This window comes from Hevea brasiliensis, chromosome 8 (assembly GCF_030052815.1).
Source record: "Hevea brasiliensis isolate MT/VB/25A 57/8 chromosome 8, ASM3005281v1, whole genome shotgun sequence".
In the NCBI taxonomy this organism is placed as follows: domain Eukaryota; kingdom Viridiplantae; phylum Streptophyta; class Magnoliopsida; order Malpighiales; family Euphorbiaceae; genus Hevea; species Hevea brasiliensis.
Genome location: NC_079500.1, coordinates 13,257,525 through 13,279,818, shown reverse-complemented (window position 1 = coordinate 13,279,818; position 22,294 = coordinate 13,257,525). Strand labels below are relative to the sequence as shown.

General features: G+C 36.4%; 1 non-coding gene across 1 annotated transcript; it reads right to left on the bottom strand.

The window, feature by feature from the left end:
• Positions 1-7,303: 7,303 nt before the first annotated feature.
• LOC131182643 (small nucleolar RNA R71) lies at positions 7,304-7,410 on the bottom strand. The gene has a single exon (XR_009150905.1). It is a non-coding gene; the product is annotated as a small nucleolar RNA R71 (small nucleolar RNA).
• Positions 7,411-22,294: the final 14,884 nt, after the last annotated feature.

Here is a 22,294-nt window from a genome sequence, read left to right as displayed (position 1 = left end):
GTGTTGGAAAACCAAGTTGAGATTATGGGCTATTAATATCTCTTGTTGTTAATCCCAGCGGTTGCATATGTTCAGGGTCTAGATGGGATGTAAAGAGCCTTATAGTCAATGTGTACTTAAGAGGGCTATTTAGGAATGAGCAATCGGTAGATCAAATTGAATATAATGTACTTTTCAAAATATAAAATTAATTCAAAATCGATTTTAATAAGAATCAAACTGAATTAATTTCATTTGATTTAATGATTTGGTTTTTAGAAAGTAACATAATGGCAGAAGCATTTCCGCTTTTCTCTTAAACTTCAATCTTTAATCGATGCAATCAATCAACAAAATCTTCAATTGCAGATAACAAAAAATTACAGAAAAATAATACGAGTGTGTGGTTTAGGTATGGTGATTGCCTAAGAATTGAAATATAATCAAAATTTTTGTACCTCTTCGTTGTTTCGGTTTTAATTCAAGTTTGATATGATTTTTGATTTTTTAATTTCAGTTCGATTTAGTATGATTTTGATTTGATTTTTGATTATTGAAATAATTTTATACTTTGTTTTCTGCTTGAATTAGCATTTAATAATTTAAGTTTGGAAGTGGTCATATAAGATATCTTAGATATTTTTTAATTATATATATATATATATATATATATATATATATATATATATTATACTTTTAATTATTTTATTAACTATGTAATATTTATTTATAAGATATAAATATAATTATAATTAAGAATTATAAGATAATTTAATGTATTTATAACAAGAATTATTCAGAAAAAGCTGAGAAATATAATATAATATTAGTTTGTATTTAGTCAATAATTGTACATATTTATATTAATATATATTACATTAAAAATATGAAATATATTAAAAAAATATATATGTATATAAATTTGATTTTCAATTTGGTTTGGGTTTGATTCTTAATGAAGAATCAGAATCAAATTAAAGCATTAAAATAAATTTAGTTTGGTATGATTTTCATTATTTCTGCATGATTTTTGGGTTAAATTCGAAATCTCCTAAAACCGTTCACAGCTCTTAAAAAATATTACCCAATCTCTTCCCTAGTTTCAACTGACTCTGATCAAACAATTTCATAGAGATCTTAAGAGTCTAGAAGACAACAAAAGCTCCGATAATCAAACACAATTTCTTCAAGAAAATTTGACAAATTAATTCCCGCCCGCATTTATACAAAAAAGCAGATAGGTTTCTCACATACTTTATACAAATTTATCATATACGCGAAAAGCATTTTAATTTTTCACTAAAAAAAAAAAAAACAAAAGCAATAAAAAAAAGCCCATGGACACAATTGAGGCCGTAAATAATAAGAATCAAGCCTTGGTCATTCAATGTGCAATCAAAATTTGTTCACTGAGGTTCTGTTTGTTTCAAAAAATAATAACTAGTTTGTAGAAAATATTTTTTGAAAAAATAAATTATTTTCTGTTGTTCAATATGATAATAAAAATCAGTGGAAAATAATTAAATTCATTGTCAAAAACTAAGAAAAAAAGAATAAAGACACTAATTGATCATCAGTCTCAGTAATCCAAAAGCCTAAATGAGTAAATAAAAAAAAGGAAAAAACAAATGATAATTAAACAAATAATGGGAAAAATGACTTCACCAGCTTGAAAAATATTTTTATTTTTTATTTTTAAATAATAAAAATTCATGAAATAAATGGAGTCGTAGAATTGATTGAAATAAAATTAAAATTATATAAGTTAATTATAATAAATTGATCTTTTATAACCACAATAAAATTTAGAGACAACTTTGAGATAATCGCTCTAATTTAACTCAATAATTTCCTTTGAAAGTAATTGTAATTGTTTACATCACAATTTAAATTTAATATTTTTGAGTCATAATTAATTAATAGGTCTGAAATATTAAATTAAAATTACTTATTTAATATGACATGACCTATAGCTCAAGTCCATAAAAGACTTACAAATATTTAATTGCTCACACAAAAAGAGTGTTATTTATTGGGAATTATAAATATTTAATATCTAAAATATCTACTGATAATGGACATGAAAGTGGAGTAGTGGACCAGCGGATAAGTGGTGTAAGTGGGTGGTTATGGAAGTTAGTGGGTGGTTATAAGAACTGGTGAGTGAAGAGAAAAAGGTGCAAGTGGTGCATGATGTGGTGTATCCGCAAGTATACAGGTTGTATCAAGTAATAAAGTGATAAATCAAGTATGTTCCTATGAGGATTTGTGCTTGAATACTAAACTATGAATGAAGAGATTATTTGAGCTAATAATAATGGTAGTAAAGTACAAATGCAAATAAACTTGATGCAAATAATAAATCTAAGCAAAATAAGTAAATAGCAAGTAAATAAATTATCAAAGTAGATGCAATTAAACTAAATTAGCAATGGATAATTAAAATCAAAGACTAATTAATTGTGAAATTGATTCCAGAGTTGGGTTTATGCATAAATTAATTATGATTTGTCTTGGTTTATTCAATTTTAAGAGAAAATAGAATTTGAAGGTGATTGATTCTAAAATCTTTTGCTATCATTTTCAAGCAAATCAAAGAGTATTTTAAGAAAATTAAACTTACTTTTGTATTATATTTGATTTATTAAAACCCATTAAATTTTGTAACCAATCAATGAATCCTCTTAAATCCCTAATTTATTTCTAAATCTAGGTGTTTTTAAGTTTTTATTGTTAATTATCTATTAATGATTTTCACCTTTGGTCTTTCAATAAAAAATTAAAAATAATACCCAATGGGTACCAATATTAGGCAAGTAAAATAAGCATACAAGGAGAAAAATCAAAACTCATATTTGTATAAAATGTGGAATAAACCAGTCTAAATCTACAAATTAATCTAAAACATAGTTTCCAACTCTAAAATTTAAAGATTCTACTCACTCATGTTAATATTTACAAGAGAAAATGATGATGAAGAAGAAAGAAGCAGGATAATAAGCTAAAAATAGAAAACCTAGGTGGGAGTATCTAAAATTTCTGAATTCTGCAACTCCAGACATCTCCAGTAGCCACACTTGCCTAGATATTGACTGGCGATTTTCCTTTCTTTTCTTTTCCTTGTGATTTTTCTCTTTTTTTCTTCTTTGGGCAAAAACTAGAAAAAGATACTTTTATATGGTTAAAATGATACTTTTATATGATCCTAAAACTTGTCATAAAGTAGGTCTAAAAATAGATAAGGACAAATGAATGAATAGGAGATGAGGTGTAGAAATTTCTAGGTCATCATGTATCTTCATGTTTTTAAAGTGTCTACTGATAGAGTTGCTTTACCCTAAGCAACATCTTAAGTAAGATTCCAAGCACTGCACTACATAGTGGCATAGGGTGAGTAAGTTCTTCAGCAAATCTTAGCAGGTTTTGAATTTTAGTGAATTTTCACTGTGCTTGACATTTAGCTTAGCCTGAGCCACATCTTAAGTACCCCGACATGCCAAAAGCAGGATCTTAAGCAACTTGTCAAGCAAATCTCGGCAAGTTTGATATTGAAAATTCTAAAAATACTAAAATTTAGCTACACTTGACTTGTGACTTACCTTATGTCATAAGCTAAGAGTTGTGACATATCATAAGCAACATCTTAAGCAATTTCTCAAACAAATCTTAGCAAGCTTAATTTCCAAAACTTGATTTCTTCAACTTTGTCCATTTCTCAAGATTTCAAATCTCTTCAAATCATCTTCTAATGCATCATTGACCTTCAATTTACTTCAAAACCTATTAAAAACACTAAAATTACAAAAATCAAATATCAAGTAACTAATATTAATAATTAAGATAAAATAAAGCTAAAAACATAAAAAGCCCTCAATTATAAGGGTAAAATAAATGCAAAACTACCCTAAAATGTCTATATGAAATAAGTGTAATAATGGAGAACATATCACAACAGAATTAGAGACCAAGTAGTTATTCTCCTATAAATAAACGTGCTGAACTTCATTTAGGGAAGGCACAATAGTAGCCAATCTGTCACGATCTAAATTATGGGCTGGATCAGCATTAGGACCTAGGTCGGCATAAAGCTTCGGAGGCCCGTAGTAAGCCTTACTAATCCCAAATCTATAAACAAGGCCCAAAATCGAGGCCCAACATGAAAATAAATAAAATAAAATAAAATAAAATATTATATTTTTATTTGGATCATCCTAACCCAATAACTATCAAACACTAAAGCTAGGGGAGCTCAGCTCAACCTTGATACCATCATTTACAAATTATTTAAATATCATAAAAATCTTGATTTATTAATATCAAGAACGTAAATTAACGAAGTTCTTAATAAGGTCCATACTATTGCTAACACATGCGGAGTTCTAAATTTTAATTTTTAGAAAAATATGGTACAAATAAATAATTGCTAATAAACCTACGAGGAAAGAAGCAGGTTATTCTGTGAAAGAACTCCTCCTGTAGTCGGAAAAAATAGAGTGAATAAGAGTGAGCGTTCGACTCATAGAGTAAGATATTAATTTTACAAATAATTTCTATAACTATCTAAGTCTAGTTCATCCCTAAGAATGAAATGTAACATCTTGACACATTTCTAAGAAATCAAGTCATAATCACATCAAAGGCAATCTGGAGTACTCACACACCCATATATCACATCCATACTCAGATATATATATATATATATATATATATATATATATATATATATATATATATGGGAGCTGGTCCCCTATACAGCTCTCTTAGTTCTAACCTCTACTAGCGAGATCAACTCAAAACCGGACTTTCTCTTAATATCCAAATACGGGGGCCAGCAAGATCAACTCAAAGCCATGCCTACCTCGACTTAACCATAATAAGAATCGTGTTCCAATGAGTCAAGCTCCAGCTGTGTCTACCCGTCCTACTGTTACACTCATTTCATATAGGCACTTTAGGGTAGTTTTGCATCCATTTTGCCCTTATATTTTAGTATATTTTTATGTTTTTAGCTTTATTTTAGTTTATTTGTTAACTTTAGATACTTTGTATTTGATTTTTGTAATTTTGTTGTTTTTGATAGGATTTTGTGGCAAATCGAAGATCAATGAGTGCATTAGGAAGTGATTTGAAGAAATTTGAAATTCTTTAAGCATGGAGGAAAGTTGAAGAAATCAAGCTTTGAAAGAGCAAGTTAGCCGAAATTTGCTTGAGACTTTGCTTATGATGTTGCTTAGGGTATGTCATATAAGCTTAACCTTAAGCCTGTTTAAGCTAAAAGTCAAGCACGGCTTAAATCCTACACATTCAAGCTTTTACTCCACAACCTGCCGAGAATTGCTTAAGATCCTGCTTAGGGTAAAGCGGCAGTGCTTAAGGTGTAGCACAAGTCAAGCTGGAAGTCAAGTATGAGCAGAAAAGTCCATTTTACTCCAAACCTATTGAGATTTGCTGAGGGTCTGCTTAACTTTAAGCAGACAGTGCAACCAGAGGCTGAAATTTGCTAAGAAGCGGCTTAGGGTTAAGCCGTACCCTAAGCAGACTGCCAGAACGTGAATAATGCTGCTGACTTAGATAATTTTATACCTCATTTCCTATCCACTCCTTGGCTCTTATTTACTTTTAGGGCAACTTTTTGGGACCATATAAATTCATCATTTCCTAGTTTTTGCCATAAGAGGAAAGGGGAGAAAACAAAAAGGAAAAAAATATAAATAGAGAGAGGAGAAGAACGCCACTTTTTCTGGAGAGGAGCTGCTGCAATCATCTTTTGGAGCTCCAGAAACTAGAGTTTTGGGTTATTCTACCTGGGTTTTTCTATTTTAGTCCTCTTATCATGTTTTTCTTTACTTTTCCATCAATCTTTCTTGTAAATACCATTATGAGTGAGTAAACTCTTTAGATTTCAGAGTTGGGAAATATGTTTTAGATTAATTTGTGGAGTTGGACTGGATATTTCCTTATTTTACATAAATACAAGTTTTGGTTCCTTCCTTGTGTGCTTGATTTACTTACCTAATGTTGGTACCCATTGGGTATTGTGTTAATCTTTGATTGAAGGACCGAAAGGTGAAAGTCATTGATAGATAATCAAGGATTGGAACTTAAAATCACCTAGATTTAGAAATAAACTAGGATTTTAAGAGGAATTAATTATTGGTTACAAAACTTAATGGGTTTTAAAGTAATCAAATAACATACGAAAGTAGGTTTAGTTATTTTAGAACACACTTTGGTTTGCTTGAAAAAGATATCAAAGGAATTTAGAATCAATTTCCTTCAAACTCTATTTTTCCCTTAAAATTGGAATGCCCAAGATAAATCCCAATTAATTTATGCATAAACCCCCAACTCTGGAATTACTTTTAACATAATTAGACTTTGATTTAAATTACCCATTATTCATTTAGTTTAATTGCAAACTAGATTTAGAATTTATTTGTTTGCTCTTTACCCATTCCAATTAGATTAATCAATTTACCTTGCTCATTTATATTTACCATTTATTCATCAATCATTAGCCCAAATAATCGCTTCATTCATAGTTTGGTACTCAAACGGCAAATCCTCGTGGGAACGATACTTGACTCATCACTCTATTACTTGAGACGACCCGTATACTTGCAGATACGCCCATCTAGTTTTTGGCGCCTTTTTCGGGGATTTGATTTTTGTTTGATATTGAACGATTGTTTGTTTGGTTAATTTGGGCATTTTATTTTATTTTCTTTTTACCATTTTACTTTGAGAATTTGTTTATTTTGTTTTTCAGGTGCTTTATTTTATTAGAAGGACAAAAAGTGAAGAAATCAATTTATTCTTTGATCTAGAAATAGAAAAGATAGCAACAACTTTAAGAGCAGAATCTAAAAGGAGAAAAGCTGAATTTAAAGCTCAACAACAACAAGAAAGAGCATAAGAGCAAGAGCAATTACAAGAAGAAATGGCCAACAACAATAACAACTGCTCTGTGAAGGATCATGCCTATTCTAACATTGGGGATTTCATGCCAAGTATCACAAGACCAAGAGTAGAAGCTAATAATTTTGAACTGAAGCCTGCACTCTATCAGATGGTACAACAATCACAATTTGGGGGGAGTCCAAGTGAAAGTCCACATGTGCATCTAGCACACTTTCTTGAGATCAATGATATGTTAAAGATAAATGGAGTTTCTGATGATGCAATTTGACTCAGATTATTTCCTTTTTCTTTGAAGAACCGAGCTAGAGAGTGGTTACATTCTTGGCCACCGGGTTCTATCATAATATGGGATGAACTTTCTTAAGCATTTTTAGCTTAATATTTTCCACCAAGCAAGACAGCTAAGCTAAGAAATGAGTTGACTTCTTTTAAACCTAAAGATGATGAGAGCTTATATGAAGCATGGGAGAGGTACAAGGATTTGCAAAGGAGATGTCCACATCATGGGATTCCTAAGTGGATGCTTGTTCAACACTTTTACAATGGAGTTTCACCCGCTATTAGAAGTACAATTAATGCATCTTCTGGAGGTGATCTTATGGAGAAATCTGAAGATGAAGCTTTTTCTGCTCTTGATGAAATTACTTATAACAACTACCAATGGAGTTATGAGAGGAATGAGATTAAGAAACCAGCTGGTATGTTCAAGCTTGATGCTATAAATATGATTAATGCTAAGTTTGATGCTTTGACAAGGAAAATGGACAATCTAAGCATGAAAGTAGATTCTGCAGCTGGAGGTTCTAGTAATTCAGTAGAAGTTGGAGCTGTAAATGTCAATTGTGCAGCTGATTTTTCTGCACTTAGTTAAGATTTTTCAAGTGAGCAAGTGGACTATATGGGGAACTATAATCAAAGACCAGATGGTAACTCATTTTCTGCAACTTATGATCCAGCATGGAGAAACCACCCCAATTTTTCTTGGGGAGGTAGACAAGGACAACACCAGAATTTTCAGCAACCTTCTGAGTATCAACAACATCAAAATTTTCAGCAGAATAGAGGTCCTCCTCTTGGAATTCCTAAACCTCAAAATGCACCTGCTCCACCTCTACCACAACAAGCACAACCAGACAAGACAGCTAGATTGGAAGCTATGATTAAGACTCTACTTGTGAGCCATCAAAGTAAACAAGATATGATTTCTCAATTAGCATCTAAAGTAGATCAAATGGCAACACACAACAAGATGTTAGAAAATCAAATAGCTCAACAAGCTAGCTCTTCAAATAACAAAGCATTTGGGAAGCTTCCTAGCCAACAAAAAAATTCAAGGGAGCATTGTAAGGCTATTACATTGAGAAGTGGAAAAATATTAGAGAGTGGAGATAAAAAGATTGAAGAGAAAATTGAAGAAGAGAAAAACAGAGAAGGGGATGAACAAATTGAAGTTGAAGTTAGAATTAAAGCTGAGAAAGAGAGTTCAGTGGAAGAAAAAGGAAGTAAAGAGAGAGAGAGCAAAGAGGAAGAACCTAAATATGTAGCGCCTAAAGCCTACATACCACCTTTACCATTCCCACAAAGGTTCCAGAAAGTGAAGTTGGATAAACAATTTGGAAAGTTTTTAGAGATATTGAAGTCTTTATATGTGACTATTCCTTTCACTGATGCCTTAGCACAAATGCCTTCATATGCTAAATTTTTGAAGGAGATTTTGTCTAACAAGAAGAAATTGGAGGAATTTGAGACCGTAGCTCTCACAGAAGAAAGCAGTGCTATTTTAAAAAATAAACTTCCACCCAAACTGAAAGATCCTGATAGTTTTTCCATACCATGTCACATTGGGGATATCAGTATAGATAAGGCTTTATGTGATCTTGGAGCCAATGTTAGTCTAATGCCATTGTCTATCTATGAGAAAATGAAGATTGGAGAAATAAAGCCTACTACCATTTCACTACAGTTAGCAGATAGGTCTATTAAATTTCCAATTGGGGTGATTGAGAATGTTCCTCTGAAAGTTGGAAAATTTTTCATACCTGTAGATTTTGTAATATTGGAGATGGAGGAGGATGTACACATTCCTATTATTCTTGGTAGACCTTTCCTTGCTACTGCTGGAGCTGTGATTGATGTAAAAAATGGAAGGCTTACATTAGAAGTTGGGGAAGAAAAAGTTGAATTTAATTTGTTTCAAGCAATGAAAAAGAAAGATGATTCAAATTCATGCTTGAGAATTGATGTGATAGATGAAGTGGTCAGAGAAGTGCTCGAAAAGCAACATCCTGAAGATCCCTTAGAAGCTTGTTTGGTTTATAACATCAAAAAGGGGGATGAGATTGAAGAAGCTGCAGAATATGCTATAATCTTAGAAGGAAGTCCACCTTTGCCTATGGCTACTATTGAGAAGATTGGAGATTTGAAGCAAGATACAACTTCATCATCAAAGCTTGAAAAAAGTGAAGCATCGAAGGTAGAGTTGAAACCTCTTCCAACAAATCTCAGGTATGCTTTTCTTGGTCAAAATTCTACATATCCTATGATTTTTAGTGCTAAACTGAATGATTGTGAAGTTAAAAAATTATTAAGAATTCTTAGAAAGCATAGAAGGATAATTGGTTATACCATTTGTCGACACCATATTTTGGCCGATCCCCAGAATTAATAAACTTTGAAACCGATCCCCAGTACTAAGTCCCCCTTTGACAGCTAACCACATTTCCGATCTCTCTTTGCTAGATAACCACATTTTCGATCTCTCCCCACAAGGAATTGAATCAATGCTAAGTCCTCACATCAGTCAAAGCCTTACCGGTCTATTAAATCACTCACCGATCTCTCAAACCCATTGTCGAATCTCTTGACCAGTTAAGTATATTCCTGATCTCTGTTGACAAACGAAATTGAACAGACACTAGATCTTTGTTACCATTTTTGTTGCCGATCTCCCTTTCAAAAGTTTAAGAATAATCAAAGGTTCCGTTCCGGTTTAATGATGATCCCTATCTTATATGTTCAAGCCAAATTTCTAATTTTAATCAAGTCCCATTTAGCGTTGGTTCCCTACCGATCTCATGCTTATTGTGTTTTCTGATCTCTCACACTTAGGTTAATAATCACTTTCAGTTATTTCAACATACTCAGACAATCAAGTGTTTAAATAATTTAGAAATTTTCCGATCACAACCATTCATCGAACAAAAGAGGCATTCCATTTCATTTCATTTCAAGAATTTGTACAAGTTATTCAGCTGGAGGATCACCCCCAGCCTGATCTACATTTTGTCCGTCCCCTCTCTCACCCTCAGCCTCCTCCTCACTCTCTTCACCTTCATCCTCGGGAGCCAGGTTGGCCATCCAGGAGAAGTCCTCCTCAAGGTAACGCTTTTTGAGCTCAGCCAGGAGATCTCTGTGAGCATTCACATAAGTGCCGGCCACTCCAGTTACCATCTCTTCTTCTTTCACCTTGAGCTCCTCAGCAAGGTGAGCGAGTTGAGCAGCTTCATCGACCCGGAGCGCTTGCACTTCTTCAAGAGTATGAGCTTGCTCGGCCAGCTTGTCCTCATAGTACTTCATTCGCCCCTCAAGTTGAGATATGTAGTCCTGAGCGGATGATAGTTGGGATCGGAGGGAAGCTGCTTCATGCCCTATCCTCTCGACCTCTTTACCCAGGCGATGCGCCTTCTCCCGGACCATGTGCTGATTCACCAGACACTCAACGTTCAGGCTCATAGATCTGGTCAAGATATCATCAAGGCTATCTGGAGACAGTCTGTCCCGATCCTCCCGAAGGCAGATGGAGCACCACAATACCTTAGCAAAACCTGGGTTCTCCCGAACAGTCCGATTTTTCTCCAGCGAGTGGATCAGAACTTGAGCGCCGCGGGAAAGGGGCCTCACCTGTTGTTGGGAAGGAACCCTTTCCGCTCCCGAAGTAACTGGAGGAGGAAGAGGCGGCTCCTCCTGGCGAGGGGGAGATCGGACCATTTCTATGATCGGCGGTCCTGAAGGTTGAGACGAGCTTTCTCGTATTTCCCCGGGCTCATGATAAGGTGTCTGCATCTCCTCGGCCCGCTTCATCTCCCGTACCTTCCGGGAGATCTCCCTCTTTCGCTTTCGGCTCTCCTTGGAGGCTTCGCCGCTTGCCATACCTGCACAAATAAGAGGTCAGTGAGATCGCTAAGGTCCTGAGATCTGAGATGTAGAAAATATTGATGCCGAGGTCAGAGAGCTGAAGCCTGCGATCTTTGCCGGTGATCAATTCCATAGTCCAATGGTGCAGCTCGGCGGTCACTGCATCCAAGCAAGAGAACTTCTCACTGGACGCCTGCTCCTTCAACTCCATCACCATTGCGCCCTCTTCCCTATTCAACACGAGACGCTTCGGAATTAAGGGGCCTTGGTGTAGCCAGTTACAAGGGAAACCCTCAAAGCCCTTCGGAATTTTGCTCCTTAGAATGAAGAAGCGGTTCTTCCAGTTTTTTAGGGAGGAGGGCAGATCGATGAAGAGCCCGCAATGTGGCTTCGCCTGGAAAAACCAGTACTCGTTGTCCTTTCGACGAGTTAATCTATGCAATTCGGCGAATACTTTAGTCGTAGGACGGAATCCCTTAGCTCGGCAGAGGCCTCGGAAGGCTACTAAGATCCACCACGAGTTCGGGTGAACTTGAGCTATGCACACTTGGAAAAAGTTTAAGACTTCCTTAAAGAAGTCGTCAAGAGGGAACCACAGCCCGGCTTTCAACTGTTCTTCGTATACCATAATCATGTCGTTCTCTTCGAAGAAATGATCGGCCCGGAGATCGCCGTGACACCGGATAAGTTCATATGAATCGGGCTCAATGTTGTACTCCTGGCTGAATGACTGCAGATCGGTTTCTTGAAGGACCGATGGCAGCTCGTCCATGGGAAGATTCTCTCTCCCTGAAGAAGGCGCATGCCTTGATGACGTCACTTGTTCCCGAGCTGGAACGGAGACTCTAGGAGGTTCAGGTCGCGCCCTTGGCTCGACCACCTCTACTTCATCAGATGACCACGAGAACTGGATGGAAGGAGGGCTCACCGCTCTCTGACCTTCGGCGCTGCTCATTTTCAAAGGAAATAAAGAATTTAAACTAAAAGAAGGATCTAAACCCTTACCGGAGCTTGATCGGAGTCGGAAGAGCTTGAGAAAACGAGAGAATTTTGAAGTTGTTCGCGAGAAACTGAAAATGACACAAGAGAGCAAATGGCTAACCCCCACCCCTATTTATACTCGTCCGAGCATTTAATGCTCACGGCATCCCAGGCGGTGCATCGGTCAGCGAGATCTGCCAGCTTTTTCTGACACATCTCATGAATATTCCGAAAATTCCATAAAGAGATCGACTAACTAGAGATTGGCAGATTAAGATAAATCTTTTGAATTGGGATCGGTCTAGGGTCATTTAAATTAAAGGTCAGATCGGGTAAATACTTCAGAGATCGGAAAATAATTAATGTAATAATAATAAGATGATAATTGACAAAATAAAATCTTTATTTCCAAAAGATCGGATTACATCATTTGGGAGATCTCTAGAGATCGGATTGCATTAAAATTGGACTACATCATTTTGGTGATTTCTAGAGATTGGATTGCATTAAAATTGGACTACATCATTTCTGTGATCTCTAGAGATCAGATTACATTGAAAATAAAATACATCATTTGGGCGATCTCAGAGACCGGTGGAACATCCCATCTAAAGGGCCTATGTTAAAGCCAACATTGTGACTGATCCAAAGGATGTCATAGATCGGAACCGAGCCGCTGTCGGAACACCCAATGTGGAGGAAAGCCGCTGTCGGAACACCCAATGTGGTGAGAAGCCGAATAAACTTGGAAGAGCAACCGCCAAGGGTCGGCAGAACATTAGTAGTCTTCTTGGCCGAAATCGGTTCGCCGATTATACCGGTCGAACGACTCGAGATCGGCACGATCAAGGTCCGCGATCCAGATCGGTTAATTGGTCCAGTTCTCTCACCATCATCAGATAAGGTTATCATGATTATTCGAGCACCGGGGTCGTAAATTTTCAGTCAGGGAATAAAGAGGTCCATCGGAAAGGGATCAACAGCCACAATCATGGCCGAAACTTCTGCTGGAGCAGCTAGAACTGGAAAGTAAGAAGGAAGAGAGGAAAATCGAATGAGGAAAGTCTCTTCTGTCAGGGGTATATATAGGGGAAAATCGGGCATTTATTGCTAAGCAGAAAACGAAGCAGATGCTTCGAGAATCAAGGGGAATTAATGCTTTGATCGGACCGGGCCTGATCAAGGGAAATATTGGAATAATAGAGATCGGAAGAGGGGAGACCGGTATGAAAGATCAGAGAAGGATCATGTTAAGAAGATTAGAAAGGAAGAGAGAGAACAAAAAGAATAAGGCGCCTACTGCCGTCACCATAATCAGAGCCGAGGTAGTTAAAGCGTTGCCAGGTAAAATCTCAACCGCACGCCCCAGAATCGCCCGCACTTCTGACATGCGCCAGAGTACGTCAGGACAGCGCTGTACATCCTAATCTCCACCGTTGATCTTACTTGTAAGGACGAGCCCAGGGCCCTTGGATCAAAGAAGAAGACGACAAAACCAGCGCCTTTCACTCTTAGCCCTCGGATCGCCCCGGACAAGAGAATTTAGGACCGTCAGATCAGAAGAAGGAAATGAAAAATATTCTAAAGAGGATCTCAGCCGTCCGTTCTGATCCTCTTTAATTCCTGAACCTCAGATCATGTCCTTCGAAATCCTGACCCTCCATCTCCCTCAAAATAGATCCTGACCCTTCATGGGGAGTACCCGGTTCCTATAAATACCTGCATGAAAACTGTTCAAAGGACGGACAAAGAAAAGGAGGAAGTTAATATAGCGGAAGAACTCTGAAATTTAATTCAGATCGTTACTCTGTTTTCATAAGAAGAACTTTTGGAACCAGTTTTCTGAAGTGTTTTCTTAAAAGATTTGGAACGCTGAAACTCTCCATTTTCAGCTCGTCCATTATCCCATAGCGTTACATTTTTCAGTTCCTTGTTATCTTTATTTTCACCTCCATCGCCCATGCTCAATCTCATTTAAACTCGGGTATAATTCTGACTCGATTGCATTCAGTGAAGCGCTCTTTGTTCCAAGGCGAACCTTAGTCTCCCGGCTATCAACTTGCAATCTTATTGTGTTTTGTGATTCTCGGTTAGTTCACTAGAATCGACTCCTTACAGGTTAGTATTCATGTTGCCATTTTATTAAGTTTAGTTCTTGTTTTAAGCATTTCCATTCTTCTTTCTTTATGTATGTTATTTTCTTTAAGTTCATATCGCGCTAGAGAGATACAGAGAAAGGTTGTGCTCTAGTTTATTTCCGTGTCGATACCTTTGTTAATCTTTATTATTTCTGAGCGTAAGTATCTAGTTCTAAGCGATACATAAGTAGTTGGATGAGATGCAGGTAACGGCAACTTAAGAGTCCTTTTGAAATAATGAAAGGTCTGAATAATAAGCCTGGAAAATGGTAAAGCTGAGTCACTAGAATAACTCAATAGGTCATAGGGCAAGACGTCATAAGACAGAGTAAAATCTAACCCCGGATAACTAAATGGAATAGATCGGCTACCAAAAATGCTGGTGAGGCGACCATATAGGAAGGTCGGAGGATTCGGTTCGGCATCCCCTACCCAGTCCTAAGGTACCAATAAGTTAAAAAGGTCTTGCACAGACCCCCTGACACTTTTGAACGTCAGAACCCTTAGCCTTAGGTCCTTTCGATAGGTAAAATTCAGAGAGATCGGAAAAGACCCTTATCCGACTACCGTTTAAATAGAAGAGAGCAGAAAGGGGTCTTTATCCGATCCTCAACCAGAATTTCAGCAAATAATTTTAAAAGAGATCGGAGGAGGGTTTCTTATCCGATCCTCGAGCTAAAATTTTAATAAATATTAAAAGAGGTCGGAGGAGAGTTCTTATCCGATCCTCGAGCTAAAATTTTAATAAATATTAAAAGAGGTCGGAGGAGAGTTCTTATCCGATCCTCGAGCTAAAATTTTAATAAACATTAAAAGAGGTCGGAGGAGAGTTCTTATCCGATCCTCGAGCTAAAATTTTAATAAATATTAAAAGAGGTCGGAGGAGAGTTCTTATCGGATCCTCAAGCTAAAATTTTAATAAACATTAAAAGAGATCGGAGGAGAGTCCTTATCCGATCTTCAAACTGAAATTTTAATAAATATTAAAAGAGATCGGAGGAGAGTTCTTATCCGATTCTCAATTCAAAATTTTTAAAAGAGATCGGAGGAGAGTTCTTATCCGATTCTCAAATTGAATTTTAACCAAATAGCCCCCTTTAAACAAAATTAACAATACAATAATAACTCACTAAGGTTGTCTCATTTACTTATGTATTTGGGAAATCCGAATTTAGTGAAAAATTAAATATTGCTTTTTGTTAAAAGGATTAACATTCCCATTCAAGTCCTCCTAACTAATTTATAAAGAGTGCGAAGTTAAATCTACTTACCCTAATTAAGGGACGAGGTGGGGTGCTTAACACCTTCCCCACCCGTTTAAGGACCCCGAACTTAGAATCTCTGTTTTGAAGTGGTTTTATTTCACTTTGTCTTCACAAATGGTTTTCTTTAGTTTCCCTCAAAACTAAGGTGGCGACTCCTCATTCTTTTCCACTTCGGTGAGGGTTCGTTCAGGTGATCGCAAAACTCCTTGTGACACCATTGATGATATTAAAGGAATACATCCTTCTGTGTGCATGCATAGAATTTTGTTGGAAAATAATCAAAAAGCCTCTAGAGAGTCACAAAGGAGATTGAATCCAAATATGAAAGAGGTTGTGAAAAAGGAAATCTTGAAATTGCTTGATGCAGGTATCATTTACCCTGTTTCTGATAGCAATTGGGTAAGTCCAGTTCATGTTGTACCCAAAAAGGTGGGCATCACAGTAGTGAAAAATGAAAATGATGAACTAATACCTACAAGGATTGTAACTAGATGGATAATGTGTATAGACTATAGGAAGCTGAATAATGCAACTAGAAAGGACCATTTTCCATTACCATTTATAGATCAGATGCTTGAGAGATTAGCTCATCATTCTTATTTCTGCTATTTGGATGGCTATTTAGGGTTCTTTTAGATCCCTATTCACCCAGATGATTAAGACAAAACCACCTTCACATGTCCCTATGGTACCTTTGCATATCGAAGGATGCCATTTGGACTATGTAATGCCCCAGCTACATTTCAAAGATGTATGATGTCCATATTTTCTGACATGATTGAGGATATTATGGAAGTGTTCATGGATGATTTTTCTGTGTATGGTAAATCTTTCGATGAATGCTTATCTAACTTGTTTAAAGTTTTGCAGAGATGTGAAGAGTTTAATTTAGTTTTGAATTGGGAAAAGTGCCATTTTATGGTACAAGAAGGAATTGTTTTGGGACATCTTGTGTCAAACAGGGGTATTGAGGTGGATAAAGCAAAGGTAGAAATTATTGAGAAAATACGTCCCCCGACATCTGTGAAAGGAGTGAGAAGTTTCCTGGGGCATGCTGGATTTTACATGAGATTCATCAAGGATTTCTCTAAGATTTTTAAACCTCTTACCAATTTATTGAGTAAAGATTTGGAATTTCATTTTGATACTAATTGTATGAATGCTTTTTGAAGGATAAAGGAGGCTTTGATATCTACTTCTATTATGTAGCCATTCGATTAGTCATTACCTTTTGAGTTAATGTGCGATGCTAGCGATTATGCCATTAGGGCTGTTTTGGGACAAAGGAGAGATAAGAAGATGTATGCAATATACTATGCAAGTAGGACCTTAGATGATGCTCAAATAAATTACTCTACTACAGAGAAAGAGTTTTTAGCAGTGGTATTCACAGTAGATAAATTCAGGTCCTATCTTGTGGGGTCTAAGGTAATAGTGTATACAGATCATGCAGCTATCAAGTATCTCCTTCAGAAAAAAGAGGCCAAACCTAGGTTGATAAGGTGGGTAATACTCCTTCAAGAGTTTGACTTGGAAATTAAAGACAAGAAAGGAGTAGAAAATGTAGTAGCAGATCATCTGTCTAGATTGAGGCAAGAACAAGGAGATAATTTGGGAAAAGAGCTTCCATTAGATGATTATTTTCCTGATGAGTAGCTGTTGGTAATCATGAGTGCAAAAATCCCTTGGTATGCAGATTTCATGAACTATTTGGTGTGTGGAATCCTTTCACCTGATCTAACATGGCAACAAAAGAAGAAATTTCTTTTTGATGTGAAGGATTACGATTGGGAAGAGCCATTTTTGTTTAAGAGATGTGGAGATGGGTTGATTAGAAGATGTTTAGCTGATGAGGAGATAGGGAATGTTATTAAAGATTGCCATTCTTCACTTTATGGGGGCCATATGAGTGTGACAAAGACTGCAGAAAAAGTTCTTCAAGCAGGCTTCTTTTGGCCACATATGTTTAGAGATGTGAGAAAGTTTATAAATGCATGTGATAGGTGTCAAAGGATGGGTAATATCTCAAAAAGAGATGAAATGGCCCTCCAAAACATATTGGAAGTGGAACTATTTGATGTGTGGGGCATTGATTTCATGGGACCCTTTCCATCATCCTTTGGAGACAAGTACATTTTAGTTGGGGTAGATTATGTGAGCAAATGGGTTGAAGCTATACCATCTCCAACTAATGATGTTAGAGTTGTGATCAAATTCCTTAAGAAGTTCATTTTTACAAGATTTGGAACTCCACGTGCCATTATAAGTGATGGAGGTTCTCATTTTTGCAACCATCAATTTGAGAGATTATTACAAAAATATGGAGTAAAGCACAAGGTTGCAACACCCTACCATCCACAAACTAGTGGTCAAGTGGAGATCTCAAATAGAGAGTTGAAAAGAATTATTGAGAAAATAGTGAATAGTTCAAGGAAAGATTGGTCACTAAAGTTAGATGATGCTCTTTAGGCCTATAGAACAGCTTTTAAAACTCCCATTGGCACCACCCCTTTTAGATTGGTTTATGGGAAAGCTTGTCATTTACCTTTGGAGTTGGAGCATAGAGCATATTGGGCCATAAGGACACTTAATTTTGACTTAAAAACTGTAGGAGAAAAAAGAATGCTGTAACTAAATGAACTTGAGGAACTTAGATTGGATGCTTATGAAAATGCCAAGCTTTACAAGGAAAGAACTAATAGATGGCATGATAAGCATATTAGGAGGAAAGAATTTTAGGAAGGAGATGTTGTTCTCTTATATAATTCTAGGTTAAGGTTATTTCTTGGAAAATTAAAGTCAAGATGGTTAGGGCCTTACACTGTTATAAAGGTATATCCCTACGGAGCTGTTGAGATAGGGAATGAAACCTCAGGTACTTTCAAAGTTAATGGGTAGAGATTAAAGCATTACATTGTTGGAGAACCCACACAAAAGGTTGTAGAGGTTTCATGGCTTAGTTCCCTAACTGGGGATATTTAGGTAATTTGGAGTGGAAGGTTAAGCTTAAGACCTTAAATAAGCGCTTCTTGGGAGGTAACCCAAGCGTATCCTTTTATAGTTTATTAATTTTCCATTTCATTTCATCTTTAGTTTTTACCCTCATTAAATTCAAAAGTGACATTTGTTTATCTTTTGTAGGTCCTTCATGAAGATTGGGCAAATTGACACTTGTAACAAAAGGAAAGAATTAAAAGGGAGCAAGTATAAAGTAAAATTCTGCACTTTATCCAGTACCTATGAACAGTAACACTTTTAAACTCGTGCTAAATTGCTGATATTGCAATCTACTTGATAGCACATGTGTTGATTTTGTGTCTTGTGTAAATTCTGTGAAATGCAACTTAAATGAGGATCAATTTTGATATTTAGGACTGATGTGAGCTTTATTAAAGTGCAAAAATAGTGTTTATTAAGTTTTACCTTTTAGTGTATATATAGTTTTAGTAGTCTGTTAGAATTTGCATGTTTTTGATTGAGTTACTACTAATTTTTGTAGTCTGTTAGTTTTTTTTACTATTCACGCTATTGTTCATGCTGCTTAAGAAGTCAATTTCTATGTCTTTTCTGCAATTTTGAATGCTTGGAACTTGTCTCAAATGCTACTGAAAAGGTGCTTTGGGTATAAGCTTAGGAAGGAAGACCATTTCCTTGGGTTTGCAGAAAGGTAATCACAATCCATGCCTAATTTGAGATATTTGCCTTTCAATTCCTTTATGGTTGTATTATGTTTGCTAAGTTTATAAAAGATGATGAGCTTAAATTCTTCAATTTTGTGGTGTTAATGTGTATTTGGTAATTGCTGAGGGTCATGATAGTATTCCATAGCATTTGGACTATTTTCGGTAAGTAAAATCACAATTTTTTCCAAAACCTGCCGAAACTTGTTGATGATGTTGCTTACCCTAAGTTGTACCCTATGCAAATTCTGCTTAACCCTAAGCAAATTTGTGCTTGACCCTAAGCAACACCAGAATCGTTAGTTCAGCAATTGCTACATGCTTACCCTAAGCTAAACCCTATGCAAATTCTGCTTAACTCTAAGCAAATTTCTGCTTAACCCCAAGCATAACCCCAAGTTACCAAGTGTCTGCCCTACATTTTAAAAAGTCCCAAATTTCTGCCATTTTTATGAAACCCTCACTCCCGATAAACCAAAGTGCTGTTCCACTCCCTACACCATTTTTTCGGCCATTCTTGGGAAGTTAAAGAGATTATTTCTCTTCATTAAATGGTGAGAACCAAGATGTGGTCCACCCACAAACCCAGAAAATCCAAACGCTCTGTTGAATCGAAAATGGCTACTCCATCTTCACCTTCTGCGAACCCTAACCCCAGTCCCAGTCCCCCGCTGCCATCCCAGTCACCACTGCAAACACCACCACTACCTCAATCGCCTCCACCATCTACACCACCACTACCCCAAAGCCAAACACCGACCCTCATCCCGCCGACCCCCCTCTCACCACAAAATGAAGCCCAAAATGAAGTCCAAAATGAAACACCCATTTTCGAAACTTAGATTCAAGAACCAATGTCTGAACCCGCGCCAACTCAAACCAAATTTAAAGGTAAAACCAAAATGGCTGCGGGTAGACCCAAGAAAGCCACTGTCGGAAAAAGAAAAGGAAACCCCTCTATTTCTTTGGACTTTAACTCTTCACCTCAGGTTTCCTCTGAACCAGTCAGTAAAAGAACTAGGTCCTCATTGTCAATTTCATCACCAGTGGCTCCAATCCCCTGTATCTCAGTCACCCTTAGCCTCTCCCTAGCCTGCCAGTGCTCCAGCAGCACCTGCGACATCTGTCGATGATATAGAGGAGGTACTTTCTCCGTTACCTTGGGCTTTTAAAGACATAGATATGAAAAATGCTTATGAGAGTTTAGCCTCTAAGCCCATTTCGGCAAACAAATATATGGATGAGCAGATTTTAAAAGAGTTAGGAATTTATGACTCTGTATTTGCTTATTTAGATGCTGTCAACTGGACTAAGTTTGCTAGGATTAGGGAACCAGTGTACAAAGATTTGACCTTGGAGTTTTTGAGTTCCTTAAGGTTGAATTTCGAACCCACTGTTCCTGAGCATAAAGATGTGATCTGTTTTCGATGTGCTGGCATTGATAGGGAGTTAGACATGAGTTCTATGAGTGAAATTTTTGGTTTTCAGGGTTCGGGTTATAAGAGCATTGAGTGGCAACAAACCATTTATGATCCTGTTAAGTTCTGGAAAGAGATTGCACCTTATGGGGGTTATTACAGGCAGAGGACAGCGAAGGCCTCTAGGATAGTAGATCCTGTGTTAAAATACCTCCATAGATTTATCTCTTACACTATTTTAGGAAGGGGACACAGTAACAGCATTGTGGGTGCTGGAGATTTATTTTTCTTGTGGTGCATCAAGGAGAGAAAACCAGTTAGCACAGCCCATTTCCTAGCTACTCATTGGCACCAAATTGTCACAAGGCATATCACAGGTAGCATAGTTTTTGGAGGCTATATAACTGCAATAGCTAATTCATTTGGCTTTGATGCTAGTTTACATAAGCTGCTGCCAGTGTCTAGTGAGTCCTTTATAGACAGTACAATGTTGCTACACATGGATCTTTGTGAGAAAGTAGGACATACATATGTCTTATTACAGCAGCATGCTGATGCTAGTGGGTCTGCAGAACCAAGTGCCTTTGCACTAGCAGAACCTCAAGCAGCCACTGCCCAGCAGTTTTCAGCAGATATTTTATCCCTCCTAACATCCTTAGAATCTAAAGTAGCTAGCTTCACTGCCTAACCATCTGCTCCCTCACCTGACACCATAGATATCCTTGCAACTTTGAAGGTCTTAGAAGTTAAAATTGATAGCATGGGTCAGCAGCAGGTCAACCAGAAGAAGAAGCTAGAAAAGAAACTTAAAAAGAGATTTTCATCTCTTAAAAAGAAGCAGCAGCAGTAGCAATTTCAAATGTTGGAGCTCTACAACAAATTGGCCTAATCTTATAACAATTTATATCATTGGGGCCAAGACATGCTCTAGCAAATGAAAGAACTCACAGAAAACTTGGAGACTGCTTTTGAAGCTTTAGATCACAATGAAACTACTGCAGAACCTGGAGCAGACCCTGATGCAGCAACAAAGCCTTAACAGCAATAGTAGTAGAAGCAGTTTATTTAATTTAACAAGTTTCTATTTCTGTATTTGTTCCAGTCTTTGGTTTCATTTTATCTTTTGTTTGTTAAACTTCAAACTTTGTTAACAGATGTGATTTATCTTATTTTATGGTTGTGCTCACACTTACATATTTTCTTTAGCTTATTCTCTCCTATTTTATTATCCTATATGTTTTTGCAGTAATGAATCTAGTTTTTTTCTTAATACTCCTATTTTCCACCTTAGTACACATTATCTTTGCATTTTCTCCTTTATTCAGTTCTAATTTTGTGGATATTAATGAGTGGCACAGTTTACCTTCAGTCAAATCTGTTTCATTTCATCATGAGATACTGAATCACTTGCAGTTCTTTCTATATTTTTTTTAGCATGTTCCTAAAGCTTAAGATCTCGCTTAACCTTATGCAGATCTCGCGTAACCTTAAGCTTAATCTTAAGCAATTTCTTAAGCAGTATAAATTTATACATTTGTGAAATTCATACATTTGGGATACTTTTTTACATCTTTCTCTCTAAAGCTTCATTGTTAATATCATTTTGAGCTAATTTTGGAATTTTTGAGCTTATATTGATTTAATCCCCAATTTTATATATTTTATTAATTGATTAGTTCACATAATTTTGCCCATCTTTGTATTCATTTTCGACATTGAGGACAATGTTTTATTTGAGTTTGGGGGTGAGGGCAAATTTTTGCAAAAATTTTTTTAAA